Source organism: Stomoxys calcitrans, chromosome 1 (genome assembly GCF_963082655.1).
Source record: "Stomoxys calcitrans chromosome 1, idStoCalc2.1, whole genome shotgun sequence".
Taxonomy (NCBI): domain Eukaryota; kingdom Metazoa; phylum Arthropoda; class Insecta; order Diptera; family Muscidae; genus Stomoxys; species Stomoxys calcitrans.
In genome coordinates this window covers 93,823,249-93,849,204 of record NC_081552.1, presented here as the reverse complement: position 1 = coordinate 93,849,204, position 25,956 = coordinate 93,823,249, and the positions used below count along the sequence as shown (strand labels likewise).

Genomic DNA, 25,956 nt, shown 5'->3' with positions numbered 1-25,956 from the left:
GGAGTAAAAATTTACCTAAGAATCGAGAAGGGGCACACTTCTCACACATCAATGAAAGCTTTTCGATGTGTGAGTTTCTGCTTTGTCTTCCCCGTACCGTAAAATAAGTCGCGTTAAAGACACAACATTTTCCATGTATTCCAATTGGAATCACATTGAGGGTTGCAACATTTTCGGGTTATTCTGTTTTGATTCGGGAATTCGTTCGAACATTTTTTCGTATTTTGCTTTGTTTCTTTGCAACCGAAAGTTGGAATAAAGGAAAAACGAAATATCGTAAGCAATTCAAACATGTTGTGTCTTTAAAATTTGTCATTCGTCATCTCGTATTGGGCTCTAACGCCAGCTCTTATTCTTTCTTACCCTCTTTGGTCGATATTCCTTTTTTTCCTCCTCTTGGAAAGTTGTTACGAATTAGAGTTTCCTCTTACTCTTTGTATTTGGGTTGCTGCAATCATACCCAATATTTCGTTCATGTGTACGATATTGAGCCCATAAAAGGAGCACTTTTTTAATCCGATTTCGATGAAATTTGGAACAGGGAATTCTTGCAGACCTCTACACTCCTTTGTAAAATATGGTCCAGGTCGGACCATATTTGGATATAGCTGCCATATAGACCGATCTCCCGAAGTAGAGTATTGAGCCCATAAAAGCAGCATTTTCATCCGATTTTGATGAAATTTGAAACAGTGAGTTTTAGTAGACCTCTACACTCCTTTATCGAATGCGGTTCAGGTCGGACCATATTTGGATAGTGTTGCCATATAGACCAATCTCTGCTCTCTATGGTCTTTTGGGTATTATCCATCGTCCACCTCTATTCATGTGAATGGTGGCATAACACAAAAGAGTTGATTTTGCAGAAAACGCATTTTAAGATTTCATTTACCTTTATTTTCAAAAAAAAAAAAATATAAATGAATTTAACCTTAACTAGAAAAACATCTTTTTTAATATGTTAAACCAAAGAAATTCTGAATTAGTTTCTAAAAGCAGATGATATTTCTGCTCAATTCATAGAAAGCAGTCTAGTTTTTGTATTTTTAAGAAGAACCTAAAAATCTTTGCTTGTGGAAGGCGATTCAAAATTTTCTGTAATAGTCGGACAAAGAAAGCATTTTTCCAAAGATATGCTAGTATTTACCCAAAACTTCAAAAACTAACTACGAAAAATATATAAAGAAATTGGGGACACATTTGGATGCGGTGATCAAGTGATTGCAAATGCCACATCACATAGAAATAGCCCGAAACACTCGGGCCAAAAGTTAAACATGAACTATTGATACTCGTCGATTGTGTGATGCAAACCCTACTGAATCTTCAAAAATATTCAAGAAGAGCTAAATTCGACTGTAGTTGGTCCATCTATTTGCAAACCACTGTTGGAAAGGAACTTATTCGAAAATAACCCAATAATGGTACCATTGCTGAAAAAGAAACAGTCAGTTTAGTTGGAGGAACATATGCTGAACGACGAATGTTGAATTGCATAAACGGTAGAACAGGTTCTGGACAGTGGTCCGCCGGCCTGCCCAAAACATTATATAAATCAAAATTTACAGAAAAGACAGTCAAACGTGGTGGGGCAAAATATTGATACGTTGTAGCCTTTTGTACAACGCTATGCAACGTTGATGTAAGCGATTTACAACCTTGGCGCAAGCAATAATCTAGCATAGCAGACTTGAAAATGGTTGTAATATTGGTATTCTAACTAGATAATGATCGGAAACAGACTATTAAATTGGCAAGGACTAGTTTCAGGTCAATGCGGTTCAGGTTAAGCCGTGACCTTTTCAGTCTCCTGACCTCAATTCCATAGAACATTTATGGGGACACATTGGAATTATGTTACAGAGGACAGACTGCCAAATGCGGAATTGCTATGAAGTGCAGTGTGTAATGCGTGGTACAAAATCCGTTTAAAGATATCCCAGGATACCCCTGTAAGTAAGTGCCAGGATCTTATTGAGACTCCATGCATTATAGATGCGTAGAAGTCATAAAAAAGGTTATTTCTCTAGGTACAGTAATAATATAAGTTTTTATTAATTAATTTTCAATTTTTGGCCATTTGCTTAAAACGTATTGGTTTATGTTTCAATACTTATATTATTTTGAACAGCGAGTTTTGGGAAAAAACTTATTTAATGCAATATTTTAAAATATTTATCTATTTATTTCAGTCTATGGAATTACAATCCTTACAGACTACGATTATCTTAATTAGGTTAGGTTTGGTTGAAAAGAGGGTGCAGATATTAATCTGCCCCATGCCACTATAGGCATACACCTAAGCCAGCAATCCGCTTGTTGTGCGCATTAAAAAACTAAAAAGTAACCTCAAAAAGGAAAATTTTAAGTTAGGAATTCCGTGCTGCCTAAGACGCGAAAGCCGGACAATAAGAAATGCTCCAATGTCTCACCATCTTCACCGCATGTCCTACACATGCTATCACTTGCCACACCAATTTTACATAAGTGAGCTCATAGTCGTATGTGTCCCGGCATGATAACAATTGCTATAGCGACCTCCTTTTTACTTCCTTTCAGTAATAGCCTCGTCTACTCCCGATCTGGATCTCCCCATAGGATTTTCGCCGTCCTACCGACCGTTTGCTGTTCCACAGTTTTACATGCGCATTCGTCGCCCATTCCCATAACTCGGACTGCGTCGACCCGAAAGACTTCGGGTTAACCAAGTTTAATAACGGCAGTCCTCTGGCATTCACCGCCAAATCATCTGCCCTTTTATTCGAATATACCGCGATGGTATGAGCTGCTCCTATCCCCAGTCCATTCTCCCATCGCTTTTAGTCTCATAGCCGCAGTGGCTGTCTCACACTTAATCTGTATGTCAATGGGTCGGATATCTAGAATAGTCTCCAATGCCCGAGTGGGCGTGGTCCTCATCGCTCCGCCTATGCCAAGACAACATGTTCTCTGAACCTGTTGTATGGTCCTTATATTGCACTTTTTCTCCATAGCAGTTCACCAAACTACTGAGGCGTAAGTAAGTATTGGTCTAATCACGCTCCTGTAGAGCCAGTGGACTAACCTCGGATTCGGGCCCCCTTTCGGGCCCCTTTTCGAGCCTACGGCCCGTCTATATAGTGCCCAACATCTGTGAGCCTTCTCAGTTCGCTTCTGAATGTGACATTTCCAATTCAGTTTCCTGTCCAAGATCACACCTAAGTATTTGACCTTGTCAGATATCAAAATCATCTTTTTGAGGATACGTGGTACGTCAGATTGGCCCACCTTCGTCTTCCTCGTGAACAGGCATATTTCAGTCTTCTCTGGGTTAACATTGAGACCTCTGGGTCTTGCCCAGTCATATGCCATATGCAAGACCCTTTCGGTCTTCCTGCATAGCTGGTTCGGATCCTTACCTCTTAGAAGTATTGTAACATCGTCTGCGTAGCAGACCGGATCAAATCCCTCCTCAGTCAGCATCCGTAATAGGTAATTTTTTGTGGTCACCCATAGGAGTGACGTTAAATACCCCACTATGGCGTGACTTGTGCCACTTTCGCCCTTATTTTTATGCCATGGAGTACACAATTTATACACCTGTTCCTTAGCATATGATTTATCTAGTCGCTAAGGACCGGGTAAGAAAAATCTAAATTAAATTTCATATTTATGCTGTAGTTACTTCTATGCGTTTCATAATAAAACAATTCAATAAATCTTAGAGATCTACTTGGGGCTTTGATGGCAATTTAGGACAATCTGTAGATCCACATACTAATTTATAAATAAAAACAATTCATATTTTAGATCTGCGGACACTCCATATTGTAGCTTTAATGAAATAATTTATTGTGATAAAATTAAGAGAATTGATTTGAACACAATTGTATGTGCATACTTAAGGCGCGGGGAAACTCATAATGAATTTTTAGCAAAACGCGTCCATGAAAAAAAAACTTTGGATATTTTACATTCTGTAACCATATTACATTTACATAATAAAACTCCTATGTATCACATATAACCAGTTGTAAACACAAACAATCTCATATTGATCGTATTAAAAACAAGTAAAAGCGTGCTAAGTTCGGCCGGGCCGAATCTTATATACCCTCCACCATGGATCGCATTTGTCGAGTTCTTTTTCCGGCATCTCTTCTTAGGCAAAAAAGGATATAAGAAAAGAGTTGCTCTGCTATTAAAACGATATCAAGATATGTTCAGGTTCGGACCACAATTAAATTATATGTTGGAGACCTGTGTAAAATTTCAGCCAATTCGTATAAGAATTGCGCCCATTGGGGCTCACGAAGTAAAATAGAGAGAACGATCTGTATCGGGCTATAGACCGATTCAGACCATAATAAACACGTTTGTTGATGGTCATGAGAGGATCCATCGTACAAAATTTCAGGCATATCGGATAATAATTGCGACCTCTAGGGGTCAAGAAGTCAAGATTCCAGATCGGTTTATATGGCAGCTATATCAGGTTATGAACCGATTTGAACCTTATTTGACATAGTTGTTGAAAGTAAAAATAAAATACGTCATGCAAAATTTCAGCCAAATCGGATAGGAATTGCGCCCTAGAAGCTCAAGAAGTCAAATCCCCAGATCTGTTTTTATGACAGCTCTATCAGGTTATGGACCGATTTCAACCATACTTGGCACAGTTGTTGGATATCATAACGAAATACTTGGTGCCAAAAATTGATTCCAATCGGATTAGAATTGCGCACTCTAGAGGCTCAAGAAGTCAAGACCCAAGATCGGTTTATATGGCAGCTATATCAGGTTATAGACCGATTTAAACCATACTTGGCACAGTTGTTGGGTATCATAACAAAACACGTCGTGCGAAATTCCATTCCAATCGGATAAGAATTGCGCCCTCTAGAGGCTCAAGAAGTCAAGACCCAAGATCGGTTTATATGACAGCTATATCAGGTTATGATCCGATTTGAACCATACTTGGCACAGTTGTTGGATATAATAACAAAACACGTCGTGCAAAATTTCATTTCAATCGGATAAGAATTGCGCACTCTACAGGCTCAAGAAGTCAAGACCCAAGATCGGTTTATATGGCAGCTATATCAGGTTATGGACCGATTTGAACCATACTTGGCACAGTTGTTGGATATCATAACAAAACACGTCGTGCGAAATTCCATTTCAATCGGATAAGAATTGCGCCCTCTAGAGGCTCAAGAAGTCAAGACCCAAGATCGGTTTATATGGCAGCTATATCAGGTTATGAACCGATTTGAACCATACTTGGCACACTTGTTGGATATCATAAAAAAACACGTCGTGGTAAATTTCATCCCAATCGGATAAGAATTGCGCACTCTAGAGGCTCAAGAAGTCAAGACCCAAGATCGGTTTATATGGCAGCTATATCAAAACATGGACCGATATGGCCCATTTACAATACCAACCGACCTACACTAATAAGAAGTATTTGTGCAAAATTTCAAGCGGCTAGCTTTACTCCTTCGGAAGTTAGCGTGCTTTCGACAGACAGACGGACGGACGGACGGACGGACGGACGGACGGACGGACGGACGGACGGACAGACGGACGGACATGGCTAGATCGACATAAAATGTCGCGACGATCAAGAATATATATACTTTATGGGGTCTCAGATGAATATTTCGAGTAGTTACAAACAGAATGACGAAATTAGTATACCCCCCATCTTATGGTGGAGGGTATAAAAACATGTAAAAGCGTGCTAAGTTCGGCCATGCCGAATCTTGGAGACCCACCACCATAGATTCAGCAAAAAATTTATACAAAAGAAATTTAGTTGAAGGGCTTAATTCTATTCTACATACCAATCTTCTGTCAAACCAGCAAAAATTAAAGCTTCTAGGAACCGAACAAGGATGAATAAGAGACCGGTTTACATGGGAGCAATATCAGATTAAAGAGTGATTTGGCACAGTTGTTGGAAGTCGTAAAAGAACACCACATGCAAAATTTCAGCCAAATCGGACAAAAATTGCGGCTTGTAAGAACTCAAGAAGTCAAATCGGAAGATCGGTTTATATGGGAGATATACCAGGTTATAGATCGATTAAGACCGTACTTGGCACAGTTATTGAAAGTCATAACAAAACACTACATGCTCAATTTCAGACAAATCGGACGGAAATTGCGGCTTGTAAGGGCTCAAAAAATCAAATCGGGAGATCGGATTATATGGGAGCTATATCAGTCTGTAGACTGATTCGGACCGTACAATTCGGACGGCACAATTGTTGGAAGTTATAACAGATCACCACATGCAAAATTTCAGCCAAATCAGACAAAAATTGCGGGCTCAAGAAATTGTAAGGGCTCAAGAAGTTAAATCGGCAGATTGATTTATATAGGAGCCATGTCAGGTTATAGACCGATCCGAACCGTTTTCAGCACACAAAAACTGCTGTTTTAGCAAAAATTTTTGCTGATTTGAATAACAAATCTGGTTGATTGCACAGAAATTTCCAAATTCAACATCTTAAATGCGTACTTTCTGTCCGATTTGGCTGAAATTTGGAGTAAAGAGCGTTTTTTTTTAGACATATCTACAACTGTGCCGAATATAGTTCAGATCGCTCCAACTTTAGGTTTCGGTCCCATACAAACGTACTCTCGATTTTTGGTAGTTTTGCTCTGGAACCCATATTTTTGTTAATTTTTTTTTCTAAAATTTGGCATGCGACATATTCTCGAAGTATGAAAAAAGTATGTTCCAACCTTGGATTAATTGATCAATATTTTGTTAAACTACCATTTAAGGATACATTTCAAAAATAGCGATCGTAACAACTAGTTTGGTGAAGTCCAGATTGAACCTCGTTCGAAATGTATGGAAATTTCTTTTATTGTTTGGTATATTGCGTAAAATAGGCGGTCGACTAATGGTGACAAAAACAAAAAAATTTGAAAAATTCGACTTTTTTGAAAAATGTACTTTTATGTTGCCGGTTTCATAAAATCAGATGGAATAGAGGTACATATTTTCATGATTCTTTTTGTGTTTTGTAGAAGTAATGATACCAAATAAAAGTTCCCTAAACATACATATGTATGTGTAATAAAGTTAGACGTAACACTTGTTTTTTACAGTGAATATAGCATTACTTGAAAGTCGACTATTTTGTATTTTGGCTGCCATGACTTCATTTATGGCTAGGGTATAGCGAGACATACCTAAAATTATTGGAAACATTTCCAGCTTTGATACAAGTTCAAAAAAGGGAAAAATCCCCGCAACATTTTTTTAGTGTGATACTATTGAAATTTTGTAAAAAAATTGGCCATATTGATCTTTAGATAACGGGGTGGTTTTATATCAAAATGAAACAAATACCTCCGCTTTATGAAAATGGAAATAAATGATAATGCTTTAATGGCCAAAGTTTGCAAAAACTTGAAGGAAATGGGAGTATTTTTTTGAAAATTTTGGACAAAAAAAAAGTTGGAGAAGTTAAAAGTGTTTAATTTTGACACCCTGTATCTCACCCTGTGTTATGGTTACGGACCTACAACAGGACTTTCCTGAAAGCCGATGTCCTCCTCTACAAATGTCTAGAACATTTTATACCGCTACAATCAGCAGATAAAAAGTTGTTGGCCTATTTCCAGTTTATTTGCCGTTTGGCTCACTGTTTGTTGTTTGACAATTGTATTTGTTTACCTTTAGCCGCGCACATCATTAACAAGTGGTTGGTTGAGTTGGTAGCGCCACTGGCCAGCAAACGAGTTCAAACCACAATGGCGGCAAAAGTAAAGGCAGCACTACTAATATGAAAAAGTGATAACAAATATGAGTATAATTAAAAACAATAACATTTAAATGTAAAGTAAACAAAAAAAAACAACAGCTTTTTTTTATTTAAGATCCTATTAGATATTATTATGTATAATTGGATCTGTTTATATCTCGGACAAATTCGAGATGCAATTGTATATAATTGTATCAGATTGTATCCAACTAGATCTAACTTGATACAATTAGATCCAAATATATATAACCATTTGTACTCGGGACGCAAAATTTCAGCCAAATCGGATAATAATTGAGCCCTCTAGACGCTTAGAAACTAAAGTCGAGAGATCGAATTATATGGAAGCATTATCATGTTAAAGACCGATTTAGACTATACTTGACAAGAATGTTGGAGGCCATAAAAGAAACCGTTATATAAAATTTCAGCCAAATCGGATAAGAACTGCGCCTTCTAGCGGCTCAAAAAGTCAAATCGTGAGATCGGCTTATATGGGTGCTACATCTAAACATGAACCGATTTAGCCCATTTACAATCCGTAACGACCTACAACGATAGAAATATTAGTGCAAAATTTCAAGGAAAGACAGTACGCACGAATTAACAGAAGTGAAAATTTTAAATTCAGGGAGAATTGATTTTTTCTTTGCCCTGTTTTCAAATTTTGACAATTCAAGTTCCCAAAAAAGATGATTTGTTGTAGCAATTCGCCGATGCGGCCACCTTATTAAATACGCCTTGGTGGAGGGTATAAAAATTGAATCCATCTTCAATATTTTTGAACTAAGGGTATTGATAAACATTATAATGGTCTTCCACCCTTCGAAAATTGTACAATTTATTTGATTTAGTCTAATTTAAGAGAGTGACGATTTTTCGAAAACTTTCGACAATTTTGACGATTTATTACCTACCTTCATGTAAATATGTCGATCTATGGATCAACTAATTTGAGGCTGCAACGGCAACAATAACAGGTCGGGCAATTACTCGATATGTGGGTTTAAAAAGGTTCTTCGTCCATGCCCCATTTTCTGCCGCCCAACGACTGACAATCAAAAATATATACACTTATCACCGGTTGAATTACAAGCTGTGTCTAATAGACTGGTTGCCTGGCTTAGGGAAATATACTCTGCTTGTATCAGAATCTCATATATACCTGTGGGATGGAGGGAAACGAAAGCGAAAGATTTTCGTTCTATTAGTCTGTCACCCTTTATGCGGAAGACTCTTGAGAGGTTGATTAAAACATATCTTCAGGCAAAGATCCCTGGAGATCGTCTGTCGCGGCAGCAGCATGCTTATAGGAGAGGCATATCCACTGAAACAGCCCTTCACGGCCTAGTCGGCTACAAAGAAGGTTCTCTCACTGTCAAGTAATATACAATGGTAGCATTTGTTGACATTGATGGTGCTTTCAATAATATGAAACCGACGTCAATCATGAAGGAGTTGAAGTTTCTAGGCATCAACTCTACCGTATGAAAATTAATCAATAACTTACTTAATAAAGATGCGTTGCGCAGGCTTGGGATCTGTGGATCTAAAAAAATGGGTCAGCAGAGGATCACCTCAAGGAGCTGTACTGTCTCACAATGGACGAAAAGGTCTAAGTGATTCTGATAGCAGACTGCCACTTAAACCTAACTTAACCTTGGTTCGTAGATATACATATATTTCAATGTGCTATAAACGAAGTGACTAAATTAGCATACCCTCATTTGTTGGTAGTGGTTGACGGTTAATCGGGAGATCGCTTTATATGGGGATTTAAGGTATTTAAGATATAGTCCCATAACAACGGCTATATAATCGGAGTTGTCCCATGACGGTGTATAAGAAAAAGTTGAAAAATTAATAGTGAATAAATGTAAAGGTGCGTTAGGGGAGCAGAGTTAAAAAAATTTTTGGCGGAGCGAAAAAATGCTAATTTTGGTCGGGCCGAACTTAAGATACCCACCACTTCGTATATACATATAAACCTCATAACGTTAAGTTCGGTGAAAAATACGGCATTTATGAAACCTTAGCAGCTATATCGAAATATGGTCCGATCTGGACCAAACTCGACAGGGACGTCGAAGGGTCTAAAATAATTCAATGTCCCAGACCATAAAACGGGAGATTTGTCTATATGGTAGCCAGTGTTGGCGTTTTTGGTAGGTTCCTTTCAAAATTGGTAGGTTTTTATTCTCTTAATAGGTTGGTAGGCTGATCTCAATTTTTTTTATGATTTTCAAAAATATAAATACAAAGTTAATTGCTGAAAAAATCGGCGTGAAACACTCAAAATTAGCTTCTTCTCGCTTCTTGTCGTTTTTGTGTACTTGTAAAGAGTGTAGAATAAACCCATAGATATCGAGGATCCAAATACTGTTACAAAATACTTCACTGTTTTAAATTTCAGGAAAAAGGGTGTAAGTTCTAATATGGACTGTAACTGGTACAATTGTTTAGGGATCTATTCCAAATTTTGTGAATTCTGGGTAAGAAATGCGTCTTTTGTGCTTTCAATCGGAAAACGTTTCAATATTGCAGCTCCAAACAAATATGGTCAGATCAGATCCATACTCAGGTGTTGAGCAGTCCATGCAAATTACTCCAACGGCGACATGACCTTAAATCGGGAAATGGCTTTATCCAAACTCAGCACATTTGGTGGGACAAAGATTCGACTTTTATTAACTTAAGATTTTTTTTATCGCCAGAGCGGTATAAAGTGCGATATATCAATATATAGGTCATCTTTGAACTATAGGCTCAAGAGTGTTTTTTACAAACAGACGAATGGGCATGCCAAATTCGTCTATGAATATAACGGGAATTTAGTATGTATACTTTGTAGGTTTGAAAATGTATAATTTGTTGTGATGTGGAACGGCAAAATGGCCCATTTTGATGGTGGGTATAAAAACATATATACCGCATTTTTGGCTTGTAGAATATTTGGTAGGTTTTGGTCGGGTTTGGAAGGATATTTCTTAAATTTTGGTAGGAAATAAAAATTTCCGAATAAATTTTGCGAATAAATCGAAATATAAATAAATCGAATAATATAAGAGCAAGAAAATTGAAGAGCCTAACGCAACTCCCTGTGTCAAATTTCAGTGAAATCGTTTAATAAATGCGCCTTTTATGGTCCCAAGACCTTTAACCGGGAGATCGGATATTTGGCAGCTATATCTAAATATAGTCCGATCTGGAACATATTCTGTACGAACGTCGAGGGGCCTAGCACAACTCATTCTGTCATATTTCAGCCCAAGTTCTTAAAACGGGAGATTGGAATATATGGCAGCTGTATCCAAATATAGACCGGTCTGGGCCATATGTTCAATACGAACATGGATGATTAAAAGCTTAATAGTCTGCTCTGCCAAATTTAATCCCAAGTGGTTAATAAATGCCCCTTTTATGGGCCCAAGAACTTGAATAGGGAGATCGGATTGTATGGGGATTACTTTAGGTTAGGTTTAGGTTTTTGCCTTTTGGGCTTGATCTTGAAGACTTAGCTTACATGTCGCTAGAGGCATGCCCACAGATCCCAGTTCCCTTGGGATGTGTAAGGTAGCTTCTAGTCTAGCAAACTCGTCTGCTTTACAATGTTCTGGGATATGACCGTGGCCCGACACCCAGAACAGGGACCGAATTATCGCACACGTGAATTAGTAAATTCGTTCGAAATCTTCCTATTGTGAATTATGTTCTTCTTTATTGAAGGAGAATTTTTGAAATTGAAGAACGCGGATGCTTAATTCGATCAAAATTTATTCAAAATTTGACATTGAAATGTGTGTTTCAAGAGTTATAACATCCATTAAATAAGAGATGAAATTTTATTCGATACGAAAGCGCACTCGAAGACGTATGCGGCAATTCGGCCCAAGATGAATTTTGAACGGTTCAGTTATCTCGTTGAGAGATCTGCGACAGTCGAGGGCGGTTTTTGAATTCAGAAATATGTTCCTCAGAAATTCAACAGCTGCCTGACAGCCTGAAAATATACTTATGCTAATCGTCGTTATGACATTATATCGTGACCCTTCCAACACTTTTTTAATTGCAAGGATCTCCGCTTGATACACACAACATTGGTCGGGTAACATCCGATATGGGGAATATATCAAGAGATAATCTGTGCAAATTTTCAGCTCAATATTTCTATTTTTAAAGACTGTAACGTGATTTCACCAGAAAAACAGATGGACGGACACACCGACTGACGTACGTTGTCTTAAGTTTTAACGACAAATAAGATTGTACGTACTTTAACGAAAATTGATATTTCGATGTGTTGCAAACGGCATGACAAAATGAGTATACCCCCATCCTTTGTAGTATAAAAATACTATCCATGGTAAGAAAACGGCAAATTTCTATACTTGTTATTCTTACTTGTTATTATTCGCATGAAAAACATAAGGCCTATATGTTTTGCTTGAGAGTATGAATAAATTCGCAACTTTTGGAGGCTCGTCCAATCAAATCAAAATTTCTCATGAATCCATAAAATTTTGCAGCTATTAGATGGACTTGTCTATACTAAGTTCACAAAATGAATCTTAAGCGTAGGTCGGTCACATAGAAATAAGACACCATAAAATTGATTGGTGTTGTAGATCTGTAGGTGATGATATAGTATACCTTTTTTAAACACTCCGCTATAGGATGGAGGTATACTAATTTCGTCATTACGTTTGTAACACCTCGAAGACCCCATTAAGTATATATATTATTGATCGTCATGACATTTTAAGTCGATCTAGCCATGTCCGTCCGTCCGTCTGTCGAAAGCACGCTAACTTTCGAAGGAGTAAAGCTAGGCCCTTGAAATTTTGCACAAATACTTCTTATTAGTGTTGGTCGGTTGAAATTGGGCTAAATCGGTCCATGTTTCGATATAGCTGCCATATAAACCGACCTTGGGTCCTGACTTCTAGAGCTTCTAAAGGTCGCAATTCTTATCCGATTTGGCTGAAATTTTGCACGTGGTGTTTTGGTATCACATCCCAGTGCTAGGTATGGTCTAAATCGGTTCATAGCCTGATAAAGCTGTCATATAAACCGACCTTGGGTCCTGACTTCTAGAGCTTCTAGAGGGCGCAACTCTTATCCGATTCGACTAAAATTTTGTATGACGTTTTTCGTTGTGACTTCCAATAACTGTGCTATGTATGGTTTACTTAGGTTCATAACCTGATATAACTGCTATATAAACCGACCTTGAGTTCTGACTTCTAATGCTTCTAGAGGGCTCAATTCTTATCCGATTTGGCTGGTATGACTTCCAACAACTATGCCAAGTATAGGCCTATCCATATGAACCAATCAGCCGAATAGACTTCTTGAGCCTCTAGAGGGCGCAATTCTTATCCAATTTAGCCGAAATTTTGCATATATCGTTTTGGTATGACTTCCAACAACTGTTCTAAGTATGGTCTAACTCGGTGTGTAACCTGATATAGCTCCATATATACCGATCTCCCAATTTTGACTTTTCGAGCCTCTGGAGGGCGCAATTATTACTAGATTTGCCTGAAATTTTGGAGGCGGTGTTTTTCTATTCGAAAAAGTCATTTAAAGAACTTGATAAATGCGATCCATGATGGAGGGTATAAAAGATTCGGCCCGGCCGAACTTGGCACGCTTTTACTTGTTAACACTCACATCAAGAAAATTTCAAATTTCTAATGTATGGCGGATTAAAGTTTCGCCTGAATGCATCGATTGCAAAGAGGGTAGTGACACTCGCTTGTTTTGATGCCATTGTAACGAATTCTATCGAGTTCAATGCATATTTCAAATTGATTTTATTGCCCTTTTGTACACAGCGGTTTTGTATATCTGTCACTGTCACTGTTGTCGTTGAATGCGACTCTTATCAATATTGAACAGCTACATCACTGCGTGTGTATTTATGTAGATCTACTTACACTCTCTCGTGGGTCCTAGGTGCATGTAAGTCTAAGATTCAAGCAAACAAATACAACAACAAAAACCCAAAGAATAAGAAAATAAACAAAATTGAATGCGTTTCATGAAAAAAAAATTCAAATCGAAATCAAAACAAAACCCGTCAGTAAGGTTACAGACACCGGCTGCTGAAAGTTGTGATGGTCGTTGTTTTCTGCACATTTAAATAAGAACAAAGTAAAAAATAAGAAAACAAATCTGACACACTTACAATCGAAGTGAAAAAGTTTAAAAATGTTTTATTGGTAAAAAAAGGAAACAAGTTTAAAAGTTAAAACACAGACTATAATTAAAAGTTAAAAAATTAAAGAGTGTACAAAAAATATTCATTTCAAAGATGTGAGTGAGTGTATATGCAAAACCTTATTTGAAGACTTCATGCTACAAAATATTTTTTTATGACATCTCTTGTTTGAAAAAATATATTGAAATCGTAATGTTTAATAATAAAACATGTCAAAGTACTGCAGCAAGGACAAGTTGACTTAACATAACATCGTATTACTAAATTTGAAAAATAAATCAATAATAATTTTGAAACAATAAAATTCAATTAACTGTGGTATTATTATCAAACCCTTAGGCCCTAGTTTTTATTATGAAATGTCTCAATATCAGCTAATTTTGTGCAATATTTTTGCAATATTAATAATCTAGTAAAACATTGAAAGTGTAATATTTGGATTTGTTTTCTATTTGTGGCGCCAACAATTTTTCTGGGCTAGAGGCCTCAAGAAAGAAAAATTGCAATTAAGTTGTCATGTATAAATCATGTGTCATTTGTCTTAAATGAAAGATCATCTAGACTTAATTGCTGTCAATTCTTATACATCTCAATATAATGGATTTTATATTCCCCCCAAACATTTGGGAGTTAATTTCTCACTCCCTCTCTGAATTGACAGTTTTTAGGTACTTTTTAAAGAAAGTTTGTACAGATTTCATGATTCAAAACAACAAAATACATTACTGTCTTCTTACATGTTTCGCTAAATAGTTTCATATCATCGACTGTTATTGGTACAAATCTAACAAGTAAAAAGGCATTAAGTTCGCCCGGGCCGAACTTTGGATACCCACCACCTCGGGTATATATATATAAACCACATTTCATCATAATTCGATGAAAATTTCATACCTTATGTCCCATATCAGTTATATCAAAATATGTTCCGATTTGGACCAAATACTAATAAGTACAGAAGCTATATCTAAAAATAAACCGATCTGAACCATATATGACACGGATGTCGAAAAGCCTAATATAAGTCACTGTATCAAATTTCAGTGAAATCGGATTATAAATGCGCCTTTTAAATCGAGATATCGGTCTACATGGCATGTCGAAGAGCCTTACACAAAGCACTGTCCCAAATTTCGGCGAAATCGAACAAAAATGGGCTCTTTTATGGGCCCAAAACTTTAAATCGAGATATCGGTCTATATGGCAGCTATATTCAAATCTGGTCCGATCTGGGAAAAATAAAAGAAGAACGTCGAAGAGCCTAACTAAACTCACTGTCTCAAATTTCAGCGACATCGGACAATAAATGCGTTTTTTATGGCCCCAAAACCTAAAACCTAGATATCGGTCTATATGGCAGCTATATCCAAATCTGGACCGATCTGTGGGATATTGCAGAAGTATGTCAAGGGGGTTAACTACACTCACTGTCCCAAATTTCGGCGACATTGGATAATGAATGAGCATTTTATGGGCCCAAAACCTTAAATCAAGAAATCGGTCAATATGGCAGCTATATCCAAATCTGAACCGATCTGAGCCAAATTGACGAAGGATATTGAAGGCCTTAGGACAACTCACTGTCCCAAATTTCAGCATCGGATACTAAATGTGGCTTTTATGCGCCTATGACCCTAAATCTGCTGATCGGTCTATATGACAGCTATATCCATATCTGAACCGATCTGGGCCAAATTGACGAAGGATGACGATGGCCCTAACGCAATTTACTGTCCCAAATTTCATCAAATTGGATAATAAATTTGACTTTTGTGGGCCTAAGACCCTAAATCGGAGGATCGGTCTATATAGCAGCTATATCCAAATCTGAAACGATCTGGACAAAAGGAAGGAAGTGGAATAGCCTAACACAACTCACTGTCCTAAATTTCAGCAAAATCGGATAATAAATGTGGCTTTTATGGGCCTTAGACCCCTAATCGGAGAATCGGTCTATATGGCAGCTATATCCAAATCTGTACCGATCTGAGCCAAATTGACGAAGGATGTCGAAGGGCCTAACACAACTCACTGTCCCAAATTTCAGCAAATTCGGATAATAAATGTGGCTTTTATAGGCCAAAGACCCTGTAATCAAGTAGGGCGTGCAGCACAGAGGGAGAGCACGCGCCTCGCAATCAGGAGGTTGGCTGTTCAAATGCCTACTGCGGTTTTTAAATCATTGCAAAAAATTTTTCGATCATTAAGATCGGCAAGAAAAGAGAAACAAATAAAGAAAAAGAAAAAAAATCCTCGCCCTCACAGCCGAAAAAACTTAGAAAAAAAGGATTTACTCTTTTTTAAACGACGTACTTAATCGAATTTTAAAAATTTCGCAGTCCCTTTTTAGTCTCTCGTTGGGATATATCTCCAAGTGGCAAATTTTCTCCCGTACCGAGACACTAATTAGACTAAAAAAATTATATCGCTTGGATGTTTTTCTACTTCCTTGAGTGCGGATTTAGTGACTCGTACGATAGAAAATGTTTGCGGGGTTGTTATAAATTGATATGAGTCATGCTGAAGATAATGGTGCTCTCAGTTTTTTTTATTAGTACTGTGGTACATTAATACAGTTTAATATTGCATAAATCAAGTCTGCCACTATTTTTTATTAATTTTTTATGATATACTTATTTTGTTATTCCGTTTGTAACATCTCGAAATATTCGTCAAAGACCCCATAAAGTGCATATATTCTTGATCGTCATGACATTTGAAGTCGATGGACGTGTCTAGCTCCGTTCGTCTGTCGAAAGCACCCTAACTTTCGAAGAAGTAAAACTAGGCCCCTGAAATTTTGCACAAACATTCCTTATTAGTGCAGTTGGGATTGTAAATGGGATTGGTCCATATGTGGGTACATATAACTGCCATATCGATCTCCGGAGTCACTGCGCTTCTAGAAGACGCAATTCTTATTCAGATTTGGTTGAAATTTTGCACGTTGCGTTTTGTTATGACTTCCAGCAACTGCGCCAAGTACGATTCAAATGGGTATATAACCTGATATAGCTGCCATATATACCGTTCTTCTGATTTGACTTATTGAGCCTTTAGAAGGCGCAATTGTCTATACGAAATAAGCCTCGATCACAACGGGACGACCAAATTTCCCGATGAAAAGGGCTTTTGTCGTCCCAGAAATCTGGCGGGGCAGCGGTCATATTCTCTCTCTAGGCGCTCGTAGAAAATTATCCTTGGTCTGTATGTATCCCTGGTTGTCAAGAGACGCTTGCTCCAAAATCCGACGCTCGCCCCCAGCCGCCCCTAACCTGGAAACAGACGCTGATATTGGAAATTAGTTGTTTGAATGCGCCAAAAACTCGCCTAGTCATCTCGAGTATCATTGACACTCAGTATTTTATTAAGAGCCAGTGCCATCTGACTCATCACTGAGACTCTCCTCTCAAAAATCGCTGACTGCCCGCGGTCGTTTTTAATCCGCATAAAGACGAAGCTTTCCATTATCCGCAACCTGTGGACGCGTCCGGTAGCTTTCAGTTAAGTTTCGCGTGAAAACGATGGACGCCACCCATGTCGGAGCTCAAAGTTCCAGCCTGTGTGGTGCTCACTGTTAACCCGTTCCGTGCTAATTACCACCCGCTTTGATTGAAATTTTGCACATGGTGTTTCGGTATGTCTTCCAAACACTGTGTCAAGAATGGTTCAAATCGGTTCATAACTGATACAGGTGACGTATAAACCGATCTCCCGATTAGACTATTTTAGCTTTTAGAGAGCGCAGGTCTTATCCGATTTGTCTGAAATTTTGCACGTTGCGTGTGCCAAGCATGGTCTGAATCAGTCTATAACCTGATATAGCTGCCATAAAAACCGATCTTCTGATTTGACTTCCTGAGCTTTTAGAGGGCGGAAATTTTAGCCAATTTGGATGAAATTCGAACATAGCGTTTGGTTTTGACTTCTAATGACTATAAGTATGGTCAAAATCGGTTCATAACTTGTATGTCAAGTTGCCATGTAAATCGATCTCCCTCTGGAGGTCGCATTTATTACTCGATTTTCTGATATTTTTGAGTTGGTATTTATCTATGACTTTTAACATCCGCTGCAAGTCTGGTCCATATCGGTCTATAATATATATATAGTTCTTATATATTTGAGAAAGTCATTTAAAAGACTTGTCACAGCGATCCATGGTGAAGGGTATATAAGATTCGGCCCGGCCGAACGTGTGATATTAGGTGCGATGGATCATTGTATTACCTCAAATAAGGTAAGGAAAGTCAAATTTCATAGTCATAGTCGACAATATAAGACCCTTTCGTTGAAAATAATCGGAAGATAAAATCGCTATAGAAGTACCTATCGTATAGGGAGTTTGTATGGGAGCTAGATTAGATTAAAGAACACGTGCCGGGCAATCGCAGTTGCCAACCGCTTCACTTGGAGACCACTGGTCCGTTGTGTTCGTCCTAGAAAGAAATTGAAAAGAAAGAAGAGAGAGAGAGAGAGACGAAAGCCATTTGAAAAGTATGAATAGACACTAAAAAGCCGGCCTCCCCGTCAGCCATCCCAGATCCTTGCAGAGTCATAAATGACTCGGGGGTCGAGAGACTGTGGAGAGTTCAGTGAAGAGAAGAGGTGTTCAAACATAATCCTACGCCTTCTCCCCTAATCGCGAGGCACTGGTACAAAAGATGCTCAACCGTCTCCAACTCCTTCATCGCCCAGATTCCATCGGTTACCCAAACCTGACCAGCTCGTCAGCCACTTCCTTACCCGCCACCCCTTCATGGCCCGGAACCCAGCACAATCTGATAGTAGCCCCCAAATGTCCGACACGTAACCATACGCGACCCGCAGCCAGGGCCTTCAGCGTCGCCCGTATATCAGCATAAATCGTGACAGTCTAAGAGGGCCGCCGCTCCTGACTTAGGATCATATCCAATGCCCTAAGGATTGCGAAAACCTCTGCTTGAAGAAAGATCCACTTGGCACATAGTCCGTCGCGCCGCCAATATCACGTAGTCGTCCCACGCCAGCAGCTTTCCGCAGAACACACAAAAGCTCGAAAACCGAATAGCGTCCTTAGTCTTAGTGCAGTCTTCAATACCGCCCACTCCACGTATAAGTGCTAAGGATTCAGATCAAGTATAGTATTAAGCGCGGTCCTTGGAGCACCCTCCTCGCCCCTGATATTAGCACCGCCGCAATACCCTGCACTTTGCCCAACATACCGCGAAGATACACCATTTCGAGAGCCCTGTACCACACCTGGCACCCATAGATGACGATCGGCCGAACCACAGCAATGTAAATCCAGTGGACCGTACTCGGCCTAAGTCCAAACTCCTGCCCACCGAGTTACGACATGAGTAGAGTGCATGTAGCCCCCGCTTGATTCTCTCCTCAAGGTTTCTCCTCCAGTTAAATTTGTGGTCAAGAACAACGCCCAGGAGAGAGCGGCAGCTCCACTCCATCAAGGACCAAACACAAGGATGATGACGTCATCAACATAGGCAACCACTTTTACTCATTCCTCCTCCAAGGACCAAAGAATCCCATCGGTAACGAAGAGGCACAATAGGGCGGATAACCAAAACCCATAAGCACGCTTGCGTAACTGCTTTTGATTAATTTAGGTCGATTGGAATTGTAAATGGGCCATATCGGTCCACGTTTAGATAAAAAGCCATCTCCCTAATAAACTTCTAGCAGCATTGAGGGCGAAATTATTATTCGATTTGGCTGAAATTATATGTACCAAATATGACTTCAATCGATTCAAACCTGATGTAGCTCCCATATGAACCGATGTCTCGAATATACTTCTTGAGTCTTTAGAGGGCAAAATTATTATCCAAGCATATAAATACTCCATGAGGATTTCTTACTATGACCTCCCATTACCCTTTTTTAGTTTCTGCCGTCCAAAGAATTTGCCCAGCCGAACATAACACCCTTTTACTTGCTTTTCCTTTAACGGAACAATGTCTAAAACCTTTGAAAGAACTAATTGTGATGAAAAATTTTACGTTTTTTGTTTATAATTGTACTTGTTGAATTATGAAGGCGTTATTCATTATTTTTGAAGTATTTTTTGAATTTTTTTTTGGTCAGGAATATGTAGAAATTCCACAAGAAAAGGAGCAAAGGATTTATTTACTGCCACTCATTTGGGACCTTATTTAATTTCAGTTGTTTTTTTTATTTCGTTGCGGCCTTATTTCATTTTTACTTTTGGGTCTTATCTTCTTCTTCTACTACCTATCTTTCTATTATAAAAAAAATTCAATTGTCGCTCTTTGTCTGTTTGTTTGTTAGTTTTTTTGTCTGATCCGTATAGACTTGAAAACGGCTGAACCGATTTTCATGATGGTCGAGTTTGAGCCCCCGGTGAAAATAGGGTACTAAATTTTTTGATATCCGAAGGGGGGGTGGGGGGGGGGCGGACCCTCCCTCTTGCCCAACTACAAACTTGGTATACAAATTTCACCCTAAGTTTTTGGGGGGTCCTCCACCCCCAAAAAACCCTAACACAGGACTCATTCACCGCTTTGGGCAATATGGGTATCAAACGAAAGGTATTTAAAAGTAGAATACAAATCTGACAGGACATATTTACCGATTGCGATAATATGGGTTTAAAATGAAAGGTATTTATGAGTAGAGTACGAACTTGGCATAAAATTGGCACCATAAGTGTTGGGCATACCCCACCTCTAAAAACACCACACAACAAGACACTTTTACCGCTTTGGGCAATATGGGTATCAAATGAGAGGTATTGAAGAGTAGAGTACGTACTTGGCATAAAAATGTCACCTTTAGTGTGGCATGGGGTTCCCCACCCCAATTTTCACAGATTGTGTGGGTTGGTTTGGAAGGAAACAAAGGCTATATAATTTTTTGGTACTACCCAAAAATAAAAGTGGACCGATCGGGACAATATGGGAATCAGATGAAAGATATTCATGAGTATAGTAGGAATTTCATAATAAAAGTTGGGTCTAAGCACCTGGGGGCCGCCCCAGCCCCAAAACCGCTTAAAAAAGGTTTATTTGACGATCATGACAATATGGGACTCGATTGAAAGGTATTTGGGAGTAGATTACGAATATAGTCAGGAAGTAGGAATAGGCTTCATGACGGAAGGGGCGGACCCTCCATCGTTACCCCAAAAACACCACACAAAATCAAAATTGGTCAGATAAGGGCAATATGGGTATCAAATGAAAAGTATGGGGGAGTAGATAACGAATCTGGTATACAAAATCAGATCGAAGTATAGGGGGTCACGCCAACCCTCAAAAACGCCATTAAACCCATTATTACTATATGATACTTGGCTGAACCGATATTATTAAAATTTTCATAAACTGTGTACGTTTGTCTGGAAGGAAGAGGCGAGAGAGAACACTATCCTAAGGAAGAACATTACCGCCAGGAACCGAAAGGGGGCAAATTCTCACACATCAATGAGTGGTTCCCAATTCAAGTTTAAACTCAATTATAAGGCACTTTTTTTATAGCCGAGTGCGAACGGCGTCCCGCAGAGCGACACCTCTTTGGAGAAATTTTTTTAAATTACCATGCGTGGCATTGATCCTCGCAAATGTCGCCAGCATTAATAGGGCGACACCGCTTTGTCTGATGTTCTCGCCAGGATTCGAACCCGTTCAGCGTCATAGGCTACAATGGCACGAATTCGATATTAGGATTCAGGGCGAAGTATCCCCACCCTAAAAAGATATTAGAGGGTTAAAGAAGGCGCAGCGGAGCGGGCCCGGTTCGGCTTGTGAAAGATATATATGGGAGCTACATATATCTTTGATAAAATTTAGCACACGAACTAAATCGACAAATAAAACACCTCATACTAAATTTTATAAAAATTAAACCAAAATTGTGGCTTCTATAGTCTTAAAAGGCCATATCGGATGATAGATTTATATGAGAGCTATATATTGGGTTGCCCAAAAAGTAATTGCGGATTTTTTAAAAGAAAGTAAATGCATTTTTAATAAAACTTAGAATGAACTTTAATCAAATATACTTTTTTACACTTTTTTTCTAAAGCAAGCTAAAAGTAACAGTTGATAACTGACAGAAGAAAGAATGCAATTACAGAGTCACAAGCTGTGAAAAAATTTGTCAACGCCGACTATATGAAAAATCCGCAATTACTTTTTGGGCAACCCAATACAAATCTGAACCGATTTTAATGAAATTTTGCACACGTATTTGGAAGTCAAATAATCTCATGTCAAATTCTTCAAAGATCGGACCAAAATTGTGGCCTCTGTAGCCTTAAGAGGCCATACCTGATGGAAGATATATATAGGAGCTATATTCAAATGTGAACTGATTTTTATAAAATTTTTTCACACATATTAGAACATCAAACAAAACATTTCATGCAAAATTTTTTAAAGATCGGACTAAAATTGTGGCTTCTATAGCCTTCAAAGGATGAAAGATATATATGGGAGCTATATCTAAATCTTAACTGATTTTAATGTAATTGTACGCACGTATTTGGACATCAGAAAAAACATATCATGCTAAATTTTGTAAAGATCGGAACAAAATTGAAGCTTCTATAGCCTTAAGAGGCCATATCGGTTGGAAGCTATATGCTAATCTGAACCGATTTTTATGAAATTCTGCGCACGTATTGGGACGTCAAAAAAAAACATAAAATTCTAAATTTTGTAAAGATCGGAAGAAATTGTGGCTTCTAAAGTCTTAATAGGCCATATCGGATGAAAGATATATATGGGAGCTATATCTAAATCTGAACCGATTATTTTCAAAACCAAATAACCAATGCATAAAGTTATAATACCCTGTGCCACAGTGGTGGTGTAGGGTATAATAATAAATGAAGGCCTATCAGGATAGAATAGAACAGCAATAAAAGGTCTTTGGTAGGAGAGTACACTTTTTACCGTCAAATTGGGATAAGCACAGGAGACCATGCGGATCTTTAAAAATGTGGTTTCCCAAGTGGTGGGTTTGAAATATGATTTTGAATGTAGATACACAATACAAAAAAAAATTAATTAGTGCGGATCTGAACGAGACCCATAGCCCTGAATATTTGGATCGCTACCTATAAAATGCTTGACATTATGGGGCTCAAACAAAATCGTGCTCTACCACGATACTGATATCATTTCAGGATCCGCCCCCTAAAATACCATCAAACCGACAATGTTTGCCTACTATGGCAATAAAGGGCTCAAATGATAGGTATTTGACAGTAGAAAACGAATTTGATATGCAATTTTGAGGCCAAGTGTTTGGGGGTAGTGGCACCCCATAAACTCATCCTAAACCAATTGCAATTGCGACTCAAATAAAAGCAATATAAGAGTAGAGCTTGATGCTGATCTTTTTTCAGGACTAAATGCGTAGGTGGAATATTTGGACATATTTGTGGATTATGGCAAAAAAGGGCTCAAATCTGATATCAGTTTTATGGCCAAGTGTTTCAGGGACGACTCATCTCATATACCTACTATAGCAATATATAGCTCAAATGTGGTTTTTGGGAGCAGAGTATGAATCTGATATCCACTTTCGGGGCAAAAGGTTTGGCTACTCCAATCCACCACCAAAACCAAAAGAATAAAGTAGTTTGGTATTCTTATTTAAAGTGGGATTCCAAGGGCGGTCGCCCCAGATATTTCCGCCTAATAGAAATATAGACTAATAATGACAATATTAGGTTCAAATGAAAGGTCTTTGAGACTAGAGCACTAATCAGATACAGGGGGGTCCGCCTCACCCCCAAAAACACCCTTATACCGGACATATTAACTGAATTCACATATTCCTTATAGGCCTTCATTTATAAGCTCAAATTTAAGAAATTTGGGATTAGTGCACCAATATGATATCCACATTGGGGCGAAATATCTGAAAGGCAGTACCAGCGCCACCAAACAGGACTTTTTCCATTCCAGTATAGGGCTTTCCAGTGCTGGGCAGCAATTCCCCTTCATCCAAGTTTTTTTATAATCTTCTCCAAATACCCGTTTCACACCATTTTCTTTCGCCATTTTAGAAAAACTGGCCGAATAAAAAACTTCGTCGTCTATCCATGTGGAAAATATGTCTAAACGTTTCAGTTATGCTCTCCGAGTATTGAATATAAAGTATAACGGCCTTTCTTATTGATAAACAACTTCACAAACCTGCTTTATTTTAGTCATTTCAGTTATTGATTTTCGGTTACTTTTCCTAATTCAAAAAATTAAAAATTATAGAGTTCATTTTTTTTTGGTACATTTCAATAGTGTTAAAAACTCTCGATATTGGCGCAAAAATTAAACTATCGATAGTGTTATCGATAGTTTGTCAGCGCTACTTGCAAGGCGAGTGCCTTTCAACAACAAATTTTTGCTTTGGGTCGTTGAGATTCAAATATATATTGTTGCAGAAAAATTTCTAAATTTTTTCGTCGTTTTTATACCCTCCACCATTGGATGGGGGGTATAGTAATTTCGTCATTCTGTTTGTAACTATTTGAAATATTCGTCTGAGACCCCATAAAGTATATATTGGGTTGCCCAAAAAGTAATTGCGGATTTTTTAAAAGAAAGTAAATGCATTTTTAATAAAACTTAGAATGAACTTTAATCAAATATACTTTTTTTACACTTTTTTTCTAAAGCAAGCTAAAAGTAACAGCTGATAACTGACAGAAGAAAGAATGCAATTACAGAGTCACAAGCTGTAAAAAAATTTGTCAACGCCGACTATATGAAAAATCCAATTACTTTTTGGGCAACCCAATATATTCTTGATCGTCGCGACATTTTATGTCGATCTAGCCATGTCCGTCCGTCCGTCTGTCTGCCAAAAGCACTATAACTTCCGAAGGAGTAAAGCTAGCCGCTTGAAATTTTGCACAAATACCTTTTAATAGTGTAGGTCGTTATTGTAAATGGGCCATATCGGTCCATGTTTTCATATAGCTGCCATATAAACCGATCTTGGGTCTTGACTTCTTGAGCCTAGAGTGCGCAATTCTTATCCGATTGGGATGAAATTATGGTCTGAATCGGTCTATAGCCCGATACAGCTCCCATATAAATCGATCTCAATATTTTACTTCTTCAGCCCCCAAAGGGCGCGATTCTTATTCGAATTGGCTGACATTTTACACAGGTCTGCAACATATAATTTAATTGTGGTCCAAACCGGGCCATATCTTGATATCGCTCTAATAGCAGAGCAAATCTTTTCTTATATCCTGTTTTTCCTAAGAAGAGATGCCGGGAAAAGAACACGACAAATGCGATCCATGGTGGAGGTTATATAAGATTCAGCCCGGCCGAACTTACCACGATTTTACTTGTTTCGACTAAAGTTGTTGTTTTTGAATATTATATTTATCTCTGTTCGATGAAAAGTCATTGTTTGCAGTTCGAAATTCTTATCCGCTAATTATTCTTAATGGTATGGGTGCAATTCACAGTAAATATACATTTTAAAAAGGGAAAATTTTAGTTACTTATTCTATATGATAACTCAAACCTCATTTAGTTTCATTTTAATATATTTAATAATATTTCTATCTCTTCCCCTTCCCAGCAAAAACTTGGTAAGTACATAGCATGTAAAATAATGAATATCCTTAGATTTACTAGTTGCTAAAATATAACTAGTTATCAACATGGATACCATCTGTGTTACCGGTAGTACAAATGTCATTACATACAACATTCCATGAAGTTCAAGAATAAGCACTTATTTGTAATAATAGAAAAAAATCATTATTATAACCTTGGTATTGATAAAATGCCATTAAGAAACTGCGGGCAAAACTATTCCGTAGCAATGAATGCTGTCCGTTACAAGGTTAAGCTCAATTTTATTGGCGAGTACAAATGGTATGCCGCAAAGCGACACCACTTAATAGCACTGGGAGAGAATCGCATGCTGTGGGCGCAAGTTTAAATAAATAAAAAATTTAAACATCATTTTGTT

General features: G+C 38.1%; 1 protein-coding gene across 2 annotated transcripts in view; it reads left to right on the top strand.

The window, feature by feature from the left end:
• Positions 1-25,570, top strand: part of LOC106093888 (uncharacterized) — a 60,612-nt gene extending 35,042 nt beyond the window's left edge. Inside the window, exon 4 of one of the 2 annotated variants that reach the window (XM_059361023.1) lies at positions 25,561-25,570. The gene's annotated coding sequence lies outside the window, so the exon portion shown is untranslated. Of the gene's footprint in view, positions 1-25,512; positions 25,532-25,560 lie in introns of those variants that run through there. The other variant, XM_059361024.1, reaches the window with a different exon arrangement.
• Positions 25,571-25,956: the final 386 nt, after the last annotated feature.